Raw genomic sequence first — 15,404 nt, 5'->3', positions numbered from 1 at the left:
GTGATCATTTTGTAATGTATAGAAATGGCAAATCACTATGTCGTGCACCAGGAATTAACAGTGTTGTAGGTCAATTATACCTTAAAAACAAATAAACTCATAGAAAGAGAGATCAGATTTGCAGTTACCAGAGGTGGGATGGTAAATGGCTAATGGTGGTCAAAAGGTATAAACTTCCAGTTATAAGAAAAATAAGTATTAGGGATGTAAATTACAACGATTAATATAATTAACACTGCTCTATGTTATATGTGAAAGTTAAGAGAGTAAATCCTAAGAGCTCTCATCACAAGGAAACACATTTTTTTCTTTTTCTTTTATTTTGTATCTAAATGAGATGACGGATGTTTGCTAAACTTATTGTGGTGATCATTTCATGAGGTATGTAAGTCAAATCTAATCACGCTGTACACCTTAAACTTATATAGTGCTGGTTTCAATTACATCTCAATAAAACTAGAAGAAAAAAATCGATTTTTTACTGATTGTGATGTGTAAGCAAATACCTGGAGAGTACCTTCTAAAGAAAATATTCAACAAATGACTTTTGCATCACTAATATAAGACTAGTAGAAATGTTTAAATTTTTTATTTCCCAATTTTCAGATAGGGTTGCTAATAGGGTAGTGTCCTATCTACCTGTAAAGGTGACCAATAGAACTTTGTTTGCACTCTCTCTCTACATAAATGATAGATAGATATAGATATATAGATGATACGTAGGTGTATATAGGTATATACATATATATATACACACTCACGTAATATTTCTTTTTTAAAACATTTGAGAATGAGTAACAGATTGTGTTCCTTTATTCCTCAATACTTTGGTGTATATTTTGTAAGAACAGGACATAATTATACTATAGTTATCAAAATCAGGAGATTAATGTTGATATTGACAGTGGAACTTAAAAATGTTGATTTAATCTCATCAGTCAATAAATGTAAGACTGATGAATTCAAACCGTGAGAATAAATCAGATGTCTTTCCTGGGTTGTCTCATCTATAATAGGAAAACTAATACATGCCTTACAGCTGTCACAAAAATGCTATGAACATTTTTAAAGTATTGAAAGCACTTTGAAAAATGAAAAATGTCACATAAAGATTGTTATGATCATTTTCTTCAAATTTATTATTTGTATATGTGTGTAGTTGTTCTTAAGTCTAATTATTGTAAGCACTGTTATAAAGTGCTTGGCTACCTTAATGAAAAATAAAAATCCAATAGTTAAGCTTACTATTAGATTGAGAAGGGAAGTCTTAACATAGCCATAATATAATCTACAGTTACAATGTGGAGTCCGGCAGCAAAACAGTGTGCATGGCAAGAGGTAGGAAGATTGGCGTGAAGTACCTCCATCGTGGGTCCGTGTGGATGGAGGGCAGTATCTCTGCCTCACCGTGTTTACTGAGAGGAACTGGGCTTGATTCATAGCTAGTGCAATTTACTGCTAATTACCAATAGCTTGCAGATTATCAGAGGTTAGGTGAGAGGGGGAGGAAAACAGCCATGTCAACTTAATGGCACTGTTACCAAGAATCCCCAAGAGACCAGGAACTCGGAAGCAAACGGGAGCAGAAATTTATAGGAGGTTGTTTTTCAACTTGACTCTTAGGTGGTAGGAACATCAAATGAACTATTTCAGTCTGCTTACTTGGTCCCTCTCTCTCTCTCTCTCTCTCTCTCTCTCTCTCTCTCTCTCTCTCTGTCTCTCTCTCACCCCCCCCCACAGTCTCTCTCTCACTATAAATGCCTCTAGTCTCCCTTGAGAAGGTGAAAAGCTGTGAGAAAAGTCTTATCATAGAGGACAAAGTGTTCTTAGACTGGGTGGAAGAAATAATACAGAATGTATTAAAAATGGGCGGACATTTCTGAGAAGACAGAGGGGAATTCTGGCAAGCGTAAAGTTTGAAGGAGAAAGAAAGTTTCCATCCCTGGAGCTCTCTTCCCCGAGCTCTGAAGACCTTCCTGCTCAGGATGAATACAGATCTGAGGGAAAAGCAGCATCTTGTGCCCTTAAAAATAATCAAGAGAACTCCCAGACCTGAAGTGTTGAGAAATCCTGATTTGAACATCAGGCAAAGGACTAGAAGATGGTCACTCCTTCCTGAAGCTGATGGAAAAACCCACCCAGATCTCACAAGGTAAATCAGGTTTTCTCATTTCTTCTTCCAGTTGAGGTTTGTGATTTTGGAAGAGACAGGAGGAGAGGAGAAATGAACAGCTGGCTCTATAGATGCTATCCACAGACTCCTAGGAGGGGTTCCACGGTGAAACCTTCATAACTTAGATTGAATGAGGGGCCATAAGTCACCTCTTCTTTGTGACAGCAGGTGTGCCATGGGAGCAGCACGAGTGGTTGGGGGCTGCATTTCAGGGAGCAGAAAGGGTGAAACAGCAGGGTCAGCAAAGCCCATCTCACCAACCTGATGATTTTCCCCTGCAGTTAACTCATAATTATCTACATCACGTTCCATGACAATCCATTGGATTTAAGCCATAATCTACATGTTAGCATTTTCCCTCAGAAAAAAAAAAAAAAAAAGGACTGTTCCTCTAGTATTTCCTGGTATCCTGAAGGTAAGAGTGCCTTCCTTGAACTCAACAGAGAGTGGAAAGAGGCAGCTTGAATGTTGGTGAGACACCAACAGAGCATTTTGCACTGGAAAATCCCAATCTCCACAAGGACTCAGATTTCTTAAGACAAAAGTTTGATCACTGACCCTCCAACGAATCACGCTGAAAATGTATAGCACCTGGGACTTACCAGGCTCTTGCCCACTTATTTTATCCAATCTGTAAGCATTTTCAGGTGCCAGGGCATGATAAGGACCTATTTTCTCATAAGAATGTTGCCGGGGTGCCTAAGTGCCTTAATTGATTCTTAAAATAGGTTTATGTCTCACAACTGAGAGGCAAATATTTTCCTGTTTCTCTTTTGCATCCAGTTTCAAGTTCTTGCTGGAGCAGTACAGTGATGGTCAGTAAGGTTTGCATGTCCTCCTCTCTCATGAAAACTCTTGTTTGCTAGGTTGTTGGGATTATGGGTGGTTTTTGAAAATCCTTTCAAAAACGTTCTTTAATGTTGATATAAAATTCTTTGAAAAATAAGCATTTCTTACAAGGTTACAAAAAAAGTCTTTTCCAGGAGGAAAAACAATACTGTGGAGAGTTTCCAGCCTAGGGGCATGGGAACAACAAACAAATAGATCAAAAAATGCCAATTTGACAAACAAACCAATAAGGAGATGGCCAGATAGCTAATTTCTGTGAATAATCAAGCATATAAAAGTTATGTAGATAAATCTTACACATAATTAATTAAATACTGCAATTATTTTTCATCTAGATATTCTGGTGTCCAGCAGATGAGGACTCAAAGAAAAATGAGTCAAGGGGCATTTCAAAGCCATTGTTTATGTCAACACAGTGTTGTACCTGAAGAAAGCATCAACATCCCATCTTGGCTATCAGACCTGACCTGGTGTGTGTTCCATTTCTGCAGGGCTGTGAGTGACTAGGGTTAATCTGATAAACTGATCTATGTTAAGGTGATTGTGGCTGGTAATGCCTCATGACTCTTCCCAGATATTGTGTTTTTTACCATGATGTTTCATGTTTGAATCTAAAGGAGTTTGTCAATTTCAGGTCCTTGGAAATTCAAGTCAGTGGAGGCTGGCCAAGGAGAGACTTGCACTTAATGGGCTGGGCAGCTCCTCCCTCCAGTTCCCTCCAGCTCAAGGATTTCCTATGTATGATTAGTGATGGGACCTCAGTCCGTAGGACTTTGATGGCTTTGGGGTCTGTAGTAGGCTGAAAAATAGCCCCACCCCTACCCCGCAAGAGATATCCACATCCAATCCCTGGAACATGTGAATGTTACTTTAAATGGCAAAGATGTGATTAAGCATTTTGATTAAGTTAAGGAGCTCATCCTGGTACACCCAGATAGGGCTTAAATGCAATCCCATGTATCCTTTTAAGAGCAAGACAGAGGGAGCCTTTTTTTAAATTTTTATGTATGTATGTATTTATTTATTTATTTTTGGCTGTGTTGGCTCTTCGTTGCTGCGCATGGGCTTTCTCTAGTTGCAGTGAGTGGGGGCTACTCTTCGTTGTGGTGCGCAGGCTTCTCATTGTGGTGGCTTCTCTTGTTACGGAGCAGGGGATCTAGGCACACGGGCATCAGTAGTTGTGGTGCATGGGCTTCAGTAGTTGTGGCGTGTGGGCTCAGTAGTTGTGGCTCGCGGGCTCTAGAGCACAGGCTCAGTAGCTGTGGTGCACAGGCTCAGTTGCTCCGCGGCATGTGGGATCTTCCCAGACCAGGGCTCGAACCCACGTCCCCTGCATTGGCAGGCGGATTCTTAACCACTGTGCCACCAGGGAAGGAAGCCCCCAGAGGGAGCTTTAAGAGACACACAGAGAAGATGATATGAAGATGAAGCAGGGAGAGATGCGGCCACAAGCCGAGGAACACTGACAGCCCCTAGAAGCTGAAAAGCAAGGAATGGACTCTCCCCTAGAGACTCCGGAAAGAGTGCAGCCTGCTGACACCTCGACCTCAAACTTCCAGCCTCCAGAACTGTAAGAGAACAAATATTTATTATTTAAGCCACCAAGGTTGTGATAATTTGTTACTGCAGCCCCAGGAAACAAATACAGCATCTGTTGGTCTTGGTTTCTGGCTTCAACTATTAATTCTGTGTAGTCTCAGACATAATTTGTGCTGAACTCAGTTTCTTCTATATAAAAGGAGACCATAGGTATAAGGCGTCTAGTATATAGTGTTTGTCACCCAGTAATACTTCATGAAATGTTGATTTTATGGAAAAAGAAAATAACTCAGTGGTTAAAGTTGCCATCAGTATGTCCACACATGATGAGGTTCTCATCTTAGAGACATTCTATAAGCTTGTATGAGAAAAGTGCAGCATTTGCTGGTGGGTGGGAGGGAGAATGGGCACATAAATGGGTGATGGCTGAGGGAGGGAGGTGACAGAGGTGAAATAGAGTCGGTGGGTAAGAAATTGTGTCTGAGGTCAGTGAAGGGATCACAAGAGTCTTGTACTATTATAGAGCAGATAGACAAAGGCCCTTAGAATTTAATGGGAAAATTCCCCGGTTTCTTCTTGAAGAGCTTAGCTTTTTATATCCATATCCATATTTTAAACCTCATAACCGAAATCTAAGTACACTCTTCATTTGTAGCTTGTCATCTAAGGGAAAATTACAGAATGGGTCACGGCAGCGGGAAGATTACGGATTGCATCTGATAAATGGCTATTTCTATGTACTGAGCTGGCTCTGGGGTATTCTCTCATAGCAGAGTTAACATCATCACATAAAATATGACAACAGGTTTTACACTGCCAATCTGAAATGAAATTGCAGCCTTCTATAATGAGCAAGTGAGGCCCAGAGGCAGAATGGATTGAGGTTCACCAATACCTGTCACTTGCAGTCATGGGCCTTTGAGCGGAGAGAGGACAAATGGCAGAGGTGACAGGACAGGGCTGTTTCTCTTGTGGCACCCTGCAGCCCACTTTGGGAAGAGCAGTTTCCCACCTCCACATTATGGAGACCACTCCCTTCATCCCATAGACATATTTCCATTTTCATTGGTGTAAATCATAATCACATCTCTCCCATTGACTCGCAGCCTCATTTCAGAGATGATGTACCTTCACTTGTATTGATCTTCAACTGGCAAGGAGTCTGAACTCTCCCTCACTGCGTGACCTCAGCTCGGTGGTTAATGATTTATGAAAGAAATCTAAATGCCCCAGAGGCGGTCCATACTTGAAGGAACTACCAGAGTAAATATTTTAAGTGGACCCTTTTTGAAATGAAAATAATCGCAGCAGTGTTAATCTCTTTGGTTGTGTGGGATTTTGCTTCCTCTAACTGTGGGAGGGAGCGGGCTGTTTGAACGTTGTTTGGGGAAGCACACCTGTACTTTTTTTTTTTTTTTTACATCTTTATTGGAGTATAATTGCCTTACAATGGTGTGTTAGTTTCTGCTTTATAACAAAGTGAATCAGTTATACATATACATATGTTCCCATATCTCTTCCCTCTTGCATCTCCCTCCCTCCCACCCTCCCTATCCCACCCCTCCAGGCGGTCACAAAGCACCGAGCTGATCTCCCTGTGCTATGCAGCTGCTTCCCACTAGCTATCTACCTTACATTTGGTAGTGTATATATGTCCATGCCTCTTTCTCGCTTTGTCACAACTTACCCTTCCCCCTCCCCGTATCCTCAAGTCCATTCTCTAGTAGGTCTGTGTCTTTATTCCTGTCTTACCCCTAGGTTCTTCATGACATTTTTTTTTCTTAAATTCCATATATATGTGTTAGCATACGGTATTTGTCTTTCTCTTTCTGACTTACTTCAGTCTGTATGACAGACTCTAGGTCTATCCACCTCATTACAAATAGCTCAATTTCATTTCTTTTTATGGCTGAGTAATATTCCATTGTATATATGTGCCACATCTTCTTTATCCATTCATCCGATGATGGACACTTAGGTTGTTTCCATCTCCGGGCTAGTGTAAATAGAGCTGCAATGAACATTTCGGTACATGACTCTTTTTGAATTATGGTTTTCTCAGGGTATATGCCCAGTCTTAAAAGACCCAGCACACCTGTACTTTTCAAGCTAATTTTTCTTGGTGAATGAGTCGGTATCACTGCAAGTGAAAGCAAAACTTATTCTGTTTACAGCCTATACCCACCTGGATTTCTATGTAGTAAACCCCATGCTTCAAGGAACTCTAACCTGGACTTTGAGCACATTTGAGAGACAGATACATATACTAGGGTATAAAATTCAATAATGAGGTTATTACTCAGTTCTTTTACATCCATTGTCTTCTCTTACAGCTGGTCAATACCACCCATTTTCCCCCTTTGGTCATTTTAGACACTAAGAACCTTTATTGTTTTTACTTGACATACCTGAATATAAATTTTTATTCCCACCATCCCCCCTCCGCCCCCCCCCCCAAATAAAAGGCCAGCTGGAACTACACACAGGGAGGGTTAAGCAACCACAGGATTAGCTGAAACTCTGCCCGTATTGCTCTGGGCAAGACGGTGCTTGGACCCCGGCTGTTCCCAGTCACAGCATCTGCTCAGTGGTTTCAAGTTACTTGTCTACACCAACCATGATTGAAAAGAGAAATTTTCAAATGTTCTAATCAAAGACCTTTTCTTAATTCCATTACCATCACCAGTGGCAGCCTTCTTTCCCCTTGCCCACTCTAGGCCAGCAGATATAGAAAGTCCCAGAATACATGAAATTGATTAGAATGCAAGGTGATTTTGGAACGAAAACTAGACTCATGGAAATCTCAGAAGTCACATTTTCATGTTATGCAGTTTGATTTCCCTTTAAAAAGGTTAAATCATCCTCCTACTGTTACAGAATATAGTACACAGTAGAAATTCTGCAAACTTTTCTTCAATTCTAAAAATTATGTAGAGTAAAATACACATTTTGGGGTACAAGTCTATACGTTTTTACGTGTGTGTCAGCTCTTATAACCAGTGTTATGGCAGAATATAGCACAATATGAATTTCCTAAAGAAGTCCCTCCTGCTACCTCTTTTTAGTTAGATCCCCTCTCCTCTCATAACCCCTAGAAACCTCTGATCTGTACTCTCTTCCAACATGTTTGCCTTTTCCAGAATGTCATAAAAATGGAATCATATAGTATGTTATCTTTTGATACTGAAATCTTTCACTTAGCATAGCGCGTTTGAATTCACCTGTGTCGTTCATTTTTATTGCTGAGCAGTATTCCACTGTGTGGATGGATCACAGTTTGTTTATCCATTCAACCATTGAAGTTAATTTGGTTGTTTCTAGTTTTTGGAAATTATGAATAATGCTGTGATAAACATTTATGTACAGATTTTTGTGTGAACATAAGCTTATTTAATTTTTATAACCACGCTAGAGAGAAAATATTATCCCCATTCTACAGATGTGGAAACCAAGGCACAAAGAGACTGGGGCAGACCCTAAGACACCTATAATTTAATCTGTGATATGCAGACATTTTTTCATCCATTAATAGATCATTCACTATTGTACTATTGTGCAGAATAGTAGAGAAAATGGGACAATATTTTTGGTCCTACGGTCATAGACTTAGATCAATCATAATTCTTTTTTCATGAAATATTCTCACTTTTGGTCAATGCGTAGCCTTCTTTATTTATATAAATGTATGCTTGTACATATTTATTGACCCATTTTTCTTGAATAACATAATTAAAACAGGAGTCCTCTACCAATATGAGAACTAAAATATTGACAATAGCTTCCATCCACTTACGTACTCCTCTTGTACCCTGTCATGTTGCCACTCCCACCCACTCTCCTGATTCCTGTGTATATCATTTCCTTGCTTTTTTTAACATGTACTTTTATTATATATATTCCTAAAAGATGTTTGATGTTTTAATTTTTAAATTTTTGTTTTAGCTATTTTTAATTTTATAGAAAGGGTATTATCCTGAATGCAGTCTTATTATTTCTCCCCCAATCCATATTATATTGCTAAGGCATCTGTGGTAGTCATGAGAATGCGAGTATACTTGACCAAGGGCCCAGCTCCTGTGCTTGTCACCCATTGCTGAGTTGCACCAAGGCCACACTTTCTGCTGCTCCCTGGGACACTGCTCCCAGCCAGTGACTGCAAGTGGCAGGGACACCATGGCAGCCTCATTCCTGAGAGACACAGAGCTCCCCTGACAGCTGACTTGGCTGGAGGATCCCTAGGTGACCTTGCCAAATCTCCCTTAGACCTATCAGCCGTCTAGTTCACGTCAATCCAACCTTCCTTTCTTCTTCTTTCTTTACTCGGTGGGACTTGCATCACGGTCTGATGGCTCTCCCAGCCTTCCCAGGCTTCCTTTACATTTTCTTTCATAAGCATTTCCCCTAAGAAAACCTTCCCACATTGAATCCGACCTTGGCATCTTCTACTCAGAGGACCTGGTCAAACAAAATATTCACACTGTGGTATATAACTGAAAAGTCATTGTTTTGACTATTCAATTATGTGAGTTCAATTATATGAGTATGGTGTCCAATGATAAGTGAATAGTGAATAAATACATTGTGGTATATTCATGACTGCATATTCCCATTGTTTCCAGATTTTACCATTATGAAGAATGCTGCTATTGACATCCCTGTATATGTTCAGTAATTTGTCTTGGATATTTATCTAGAAACGGAATTGCTGGCTCATAGGATAGGTGCATGACTAACATTTAAGATAATGTCGAATTGCTTTGTAAAGAATTTGCATACATTTACATTCCTACCTGCAAAGTATAGAAGATCTTGTGGATTCATATCTTCCAATACTTAGTACAGTTGGGATTCTTAATTTTTGCCAATTAAATGGCTATAAAACATATCTCATTGTGAACTTTATTGGCAACTTCCTCAGGCTGAATATCTTTTTATATTTATTTCCTCTTCTGTGAACTGCCTATTTATGTCTTTGTCATTTTTTGCGGGGGGCAAGAGGGGAGAATGTTTGTTCTTTTCTGACTCAATTATAGAAGTTCTTTATATGCTCCTGATGTTAATCCACAGTCAGTTACATGTATTGAAATTTTCTCTTCCCAATCCATTTGTAAGCTGTCTTTCACATTCTTTAAGGTGTCTGTTGATGAACAGAAGTTCTTAATTTTAATATAAAAATGTATTAATTTAAAATTGTATGGTTAACATTTTTGTTTAAAAATTTCTCCCTACCCCAAGATTAGAAAGATATTCACCTATATTTTTTTCTACAATGTGAACGCCTGATTACAATAATACTTGAAATGCTAAGTTACCACCTCCACCTTACAAACATACTCACACAGACCTGCCACTATTTATATGGAAGTATTTTTAATTTTCAAAGATAATATAAAAACCTGAAATTATAAACAATTTAATAGCTGTCTCTGTGTTCTAAGACCACATGAGCAAAAATTTCCCTTCCAGCCAGTATCCTCTTATTTTTTTTAATTTTTAAAAATGTTTATGTATTTTTAAAGGTTATTTTCCATTTACAGTTATTACAAGATATTAGCTATATTCCCCTTGTTATACAATACATCCTTGAGCCTATTTTACAACCAATAGTTTGTACCTCCCACTCTCCCACTCTTATACTGCCCCTCTGCCCCTCCCCACTGGTAACCCCTAGTTTGTTCTCTACATCTGTGGGTCTGTTCTTTTTTGTTGTATTCACTAGTTTATTGTATTTTTTAGATTCCATATACAAGTGATATCACACAGTATTTGTCTTTCTCTGTCTGACTTACTTCACTTAGCATAATGTCCTCCAAGTCTATCCATTTTGCTGCAAATGGCAAAATCTCTTTCTTTTTATGGCTGCGTAGTATCCTATTGCATATATATACCACATCTTCTTTATCCATTCATCTGTTGATGGATGCTTGTGTTGCTTCCATATCTTGGCTATCGTAAATAATGCTGCTATGAACATTGGGGTGAACGTATATTTTTTAATTAGTGTTTTTGTTTTTTCAGATATATACCAAAAAGTGGAATTGCTGGATCATATGGTAGCTCTATTTTTAGTTTTTTGAGAAACCTCCATAATGTTTTCCACAGTGGCCACACCAATTTACATTCCTACCAATAGTGTACAACAGTTCCCTTTTCTCCACATCCTCACCGACATTTGTTATTTGTGTTCTTTTTGATGATATCCATTCTAATAGGTATGAGGTGATATCTCATTGTGGTTTTGATTTACATTCCCCTGATGATTAGCAATGTTGAGCATCTGTTCATGTGCTTATTGGCCATCGGCATTTCCTCTTTGGAAAAATGTCTATTCTGTTCTTATGCCCTTTTTTCAATACAGTCATTTGTTTTTTTGATGTTGAGTTTTATATGTGTTGGATATTAACCCCTATCCATCATGTCATTTGCAAATATGTTATCCCATTCAGTAGGTTGTCTTTTCATTTCGTCAATAGTTTCCTTTGCTGCGCAAAAGCTTTTAAGTTTAATTAGGTCCCATTTGTTTATTTTTGCTTTTATTTCCTTTACTTTAGGAGATGGATCCAAAAAAGTATTGTTGTGATTTATGTCAGAGTGTTCTGCCTATGTTTTCCTCTAGGAGTTTTATGGTGCATGGTCTTACATTTAGATCTTTAATCCATTTTGAGTTTATTTTTGTATATGGTGTTAGAGAATGTTCTAATTTCATTCTTTTATACGTAGCTGTCCAGTTTTCCCAGCACCACTTATTGAAGAGACTATCTTTTCTCCCTTGTATATTCTTGCCTCCTTTGTTGTAGATTAACTGACCAGAAGTGCATGGATTTATTTCTGGTCTTTCTATCCTGTTCCATTGACCTATGTGTTTGTTTTTGTTCCAGTACCATACTGTTTTGATTATTGTAGTTTTGTAGTATAGATATTCGCCTATATTTTATCCTAAAAAAAAATAGAAGTTTTCTTTTGTCATTTAAGCGTTTGAGTTATCTGGAGTTATTTTAAGAAATAATTTCACTTTTTTTCCTCCCATATCGGTATACGCCCTGACCAGGTTAATTTATTAAATAGCCTTTTTTCCCCTACTGACCTTCCATGCCTTCTCTCTCAGATATAAAATTCAATCTATTCAAGAGTCTATTTCTGGAATCTCTATTCCATTTCACTGGACAGTTTGTCTACCCTAGAAACATAGCATCTTAATACAGCTACTTGTAAGTCCTGATATTTGGTAGTGAAGTCTCTCTTCTTTATTCTTTGAAACATCTTGGCTAATCTTGATCCCTTTCTTCTTCCACATAACTTTTATTTAAAAAAATTTTTTTGTTGTCAGTGTAAGTTTATTGTAAATTTATTTTCACTGACTGACATATATGTTGACATTTCATAAATCATAGCTCTCTTATGCACTGTGGTGTTTTCAATGAAGTTCCACATAACTTTTAAAATCAGCTTTTCAAATTCCATGAAATATGTTGAGACTTTAATTAGAATTGTCTTGAATCAATAGACTTATTTTGTGAGAAAATACATCTTCGCATTATTGAGGCTTCTAACCTACAAGGGTGATATATCTCTTCATTTATTTAGGTGTTCCTTCTGTATCTTAGTAACATTTTGTAATTATTCTCAGGGAGGTATTGCAGATATTTTGTTTAATTTATTGCTAGTCAAATAAAGTGTGTGTGCATGTGTGTGTTGCTATTGTTGTAAATGGTATCTTTTTTTAGCTTACATTTTCTAGTTTTTAACTGTATTAAAAAACTGTATTAGTTTTACTGTATTTAGGTATTAAGTAATCATACCATATTGTAAGAATGCAATTGACTTCTGTATTAGGAAAAACACCCTGAAAATAATGATCACGATAGCTAAAAATACTGAATGGTAATTGTTATCATTTGCTGAGCACATACTCTGTGCTGGCCATGATGCTAAGTGCTTACATACATTTTCCTCTTTTATTCTCAATGCAGACCTATGAGTTCGAAAATAACTCTAACAGATTCAAAAACCAAGGTGTAGGGAGATTAAAGTACTTATTCAAAGTCACACAGCAAGACAATTGAGTAACTAGGGTTCAATTTCAAATTATTCTGACTCTAAAGCATACACTCTTTAACTATTATACCAGTTATGGCCATCCCCTGAGTTTTAAGGGGAAACAACAACAATAACAAACAAACACCAACCACTCTATCACTTTGCTGCATTTCCTGCTTTCCCAGTTAGGATATCCATATAGAGATGGTATCTTAATGTTGTTTATATTGACCATCTACAGAAGATGTGACAAACTTATTCTGCAAGAGTATGATTGCCAGTTTCTGTTTAATAGATCTGTCATTACATTCTTTACTGGCTACACCCTCTACCTACTGTATCTGTCCCTGTTATAATGAATATCCAATGGTTCAAGAAAGGTTAAGGAGAAGGCTGTGACTCTCAGATTCTGATTTTTCTCAGAGAGAGAGGGTTGTTCTCCTTTGTTTATTTTTATGTAGCTCTACTGATCATGTGTTAAGCATGGCACACACCATTCAGCCAGGTTCGTGATGAGCAAAGAAGTGCTTTCATTTGTGATAATGATATGCCCTATACCCCAAAGCAGAGGAAATATAAGGACACACAAGGTCTAAATTCTTACATAACAAGGCAATGTATACTAGATACATAATCGTTTCTTAGATTTGCATTGCAAAACAATTTCACAGTGCATATCCAGCTAATTTAATCTTCCCCAACTCGGGAAGTAAGCTGGGTAGGTGCCACTATGCCCAATTTGTACATGAGGAAGGTGAGGCTCTGAGGAAGTAATTCTCCCAGGTCACAGTGTAGTTGAGAAACAAAAGCTACAACTAGACTTATGGGGACTGGTTTCCAGTCTGGTGTTCTCTTCACCTCTCCACAAGTCCTCCCCTTGGGGTTCTGCTTTCCAAAGCCCCCAGGGAAAGACACTCCCTTGTGACCTCTTCTCAGTTTTTCTGCTCTAAAAGAGGGTTAATATCCTACTAAAGCAGAGAAGCACGGAGCAGGTGAGACAGCCCCAAACATCAGAGTCCTGTAACCAACAGAATCCTTTTTTTGCTCAATGTAAATTCAGATTCCTACTTAACAGGCATTACTTGAACTTAACAGCTCTAAAGAGGCAGAATTAAACCTGGCTCTTCTCCAATAGCAGAGCTCTTTTCACTGTATGTTGAAAGAGGAGAGTCTTATGTAGGAATGCCTTTAGGACCCTCTGTCCCTAGGGAGAAGTCAGGAAGAGCACTTGGTGTCCCTGAGTGATCCTAAGTGCTTTTTGGATATGTGAGTGGAGGACTCCCCTTTCCCCCATTTTTCTACCTTTCATACTCCACAGTGAGAAACTGTCTTCCCTTCTACATAAACCCGTGGCAGGATAGAACCAGCTTCCCAGACGGGCTAGAGTCCTAAATCAGGAAATCCATCTTTCTCTTTAGTAAAGATTCAGTAAATATGTGTATTTTCTACCAGTATTTTTCTAGGTATACGTGTATATTTTGTCTTATTACATTATGAAATTATAGAGTATAAAGGTGCGTATCCTTTTTAATTAACATGTTTTGGGTGTCTTTGAGGTCTTCAAACCTTTTTCAAAAACTAACTTCTAAAGCGTGCAAAATATTCCATCATTTTGATATACAGCAATTTATTCAATCAATTACACATCATTAATTAGTCACTTAGGTAGTTTTCCTTTTTTGTTAAACATCTTTGGGCATAAAGATTTGTGCACACTTCTGACTGTTTTAGGATAGACTCACACACATGGAATTCTTAATAGAAGGTTAAGAACATTTTAAAGATTTTTGATACAAAATTGCCTAACTGCCTTCCAGAAAGACTGCAACAATTTCTACTCCTTCCACACTGGGGGAAAAAAAAAGCTGACCTTACCAGATTTTGAGTGTTGTCATTTTTCAAACTCTTTGTTATTTTGGTAGGTTTTAAAATGGCATCTCAAGGTTATTTGTTTGAATACTTCTGAGGGTGACATTTTTTTTCAACTTTGTTAGTCATTTATATTGTCCTTTGCTTACTTAAAAAAATTGTAGTCATAGTGTTCCTCTTTACTGTTTTAGTTATTAAGGATATAAATTCTTTTTCAGAAATATTTGTAGCAAATGCTTTCTGTCAGATCGTTGTAAAGTTTTAAATATTGTAATGACTTCTTAACATATGTCAGTTTTATATCTTCATTGAGGAATCTATTGCTCTTTTCTGACTGCCTCTGAAAATCCTTTTCCACCCAGAGCACTGACAAATATTCATCTTAATATTCTCAAAATTTGGTTTCACTTAAAATTTTCTCTTTTATCCATCTGGATTTATTTGGATATATGGTTTGTGAGGCAATACATTGTCTTCCTTGTTTGCAAATAGCCAGATTTTTCAACAGATTTGGATGGACTGAATCTTGATGTTAAATCGGACCAAACACACACACACACACACACACACACACACACACACACACACACACATGAAACAAAGCAAAACAAAACAAAAGGGCAATGAGAGGATTTGGTGCTGGAGGGATACATAAAGCTGGGGTGTTCAGAACCCTGATGGATTTTTCAGTAAGCACTGGGAAAACTGTCAGATAAAACAAGTATCTATCAGCAACTGAGTGGATTCTGGGTCGTCCCTCTTTTTCTCTTCCTCCACAAGTGAGGGATCTCCCTTTACCACAATGAACTGTCCTAGGTTCTAGTAAGCAGGAGTAGGGGCAGACCAGAACTGGTTCATGATATTAAGACCTCCATCAACCTCTGGAAAGTGAGATGCTCCTGATAGCAAGTTGACAAGGGATCCCAGAATGGGTAGA

This window comes from Orcinus orca, chromosome 1 (assembly GCF_937001465.1).
Source record: "Orcinus orca chromosome 1, mOrcOrc1.1, whole genome shotgun sequence".
Taxonomy (NCBI): domain Eukaryota; kingdom Metazoa; phylum Chordata; class Mammalia; order Artiodactyla; family Delphinidae; genus Orcinus; species Orcinus orca.
This window is presented reverse-complemented; position numbering follows the sequence as displayed.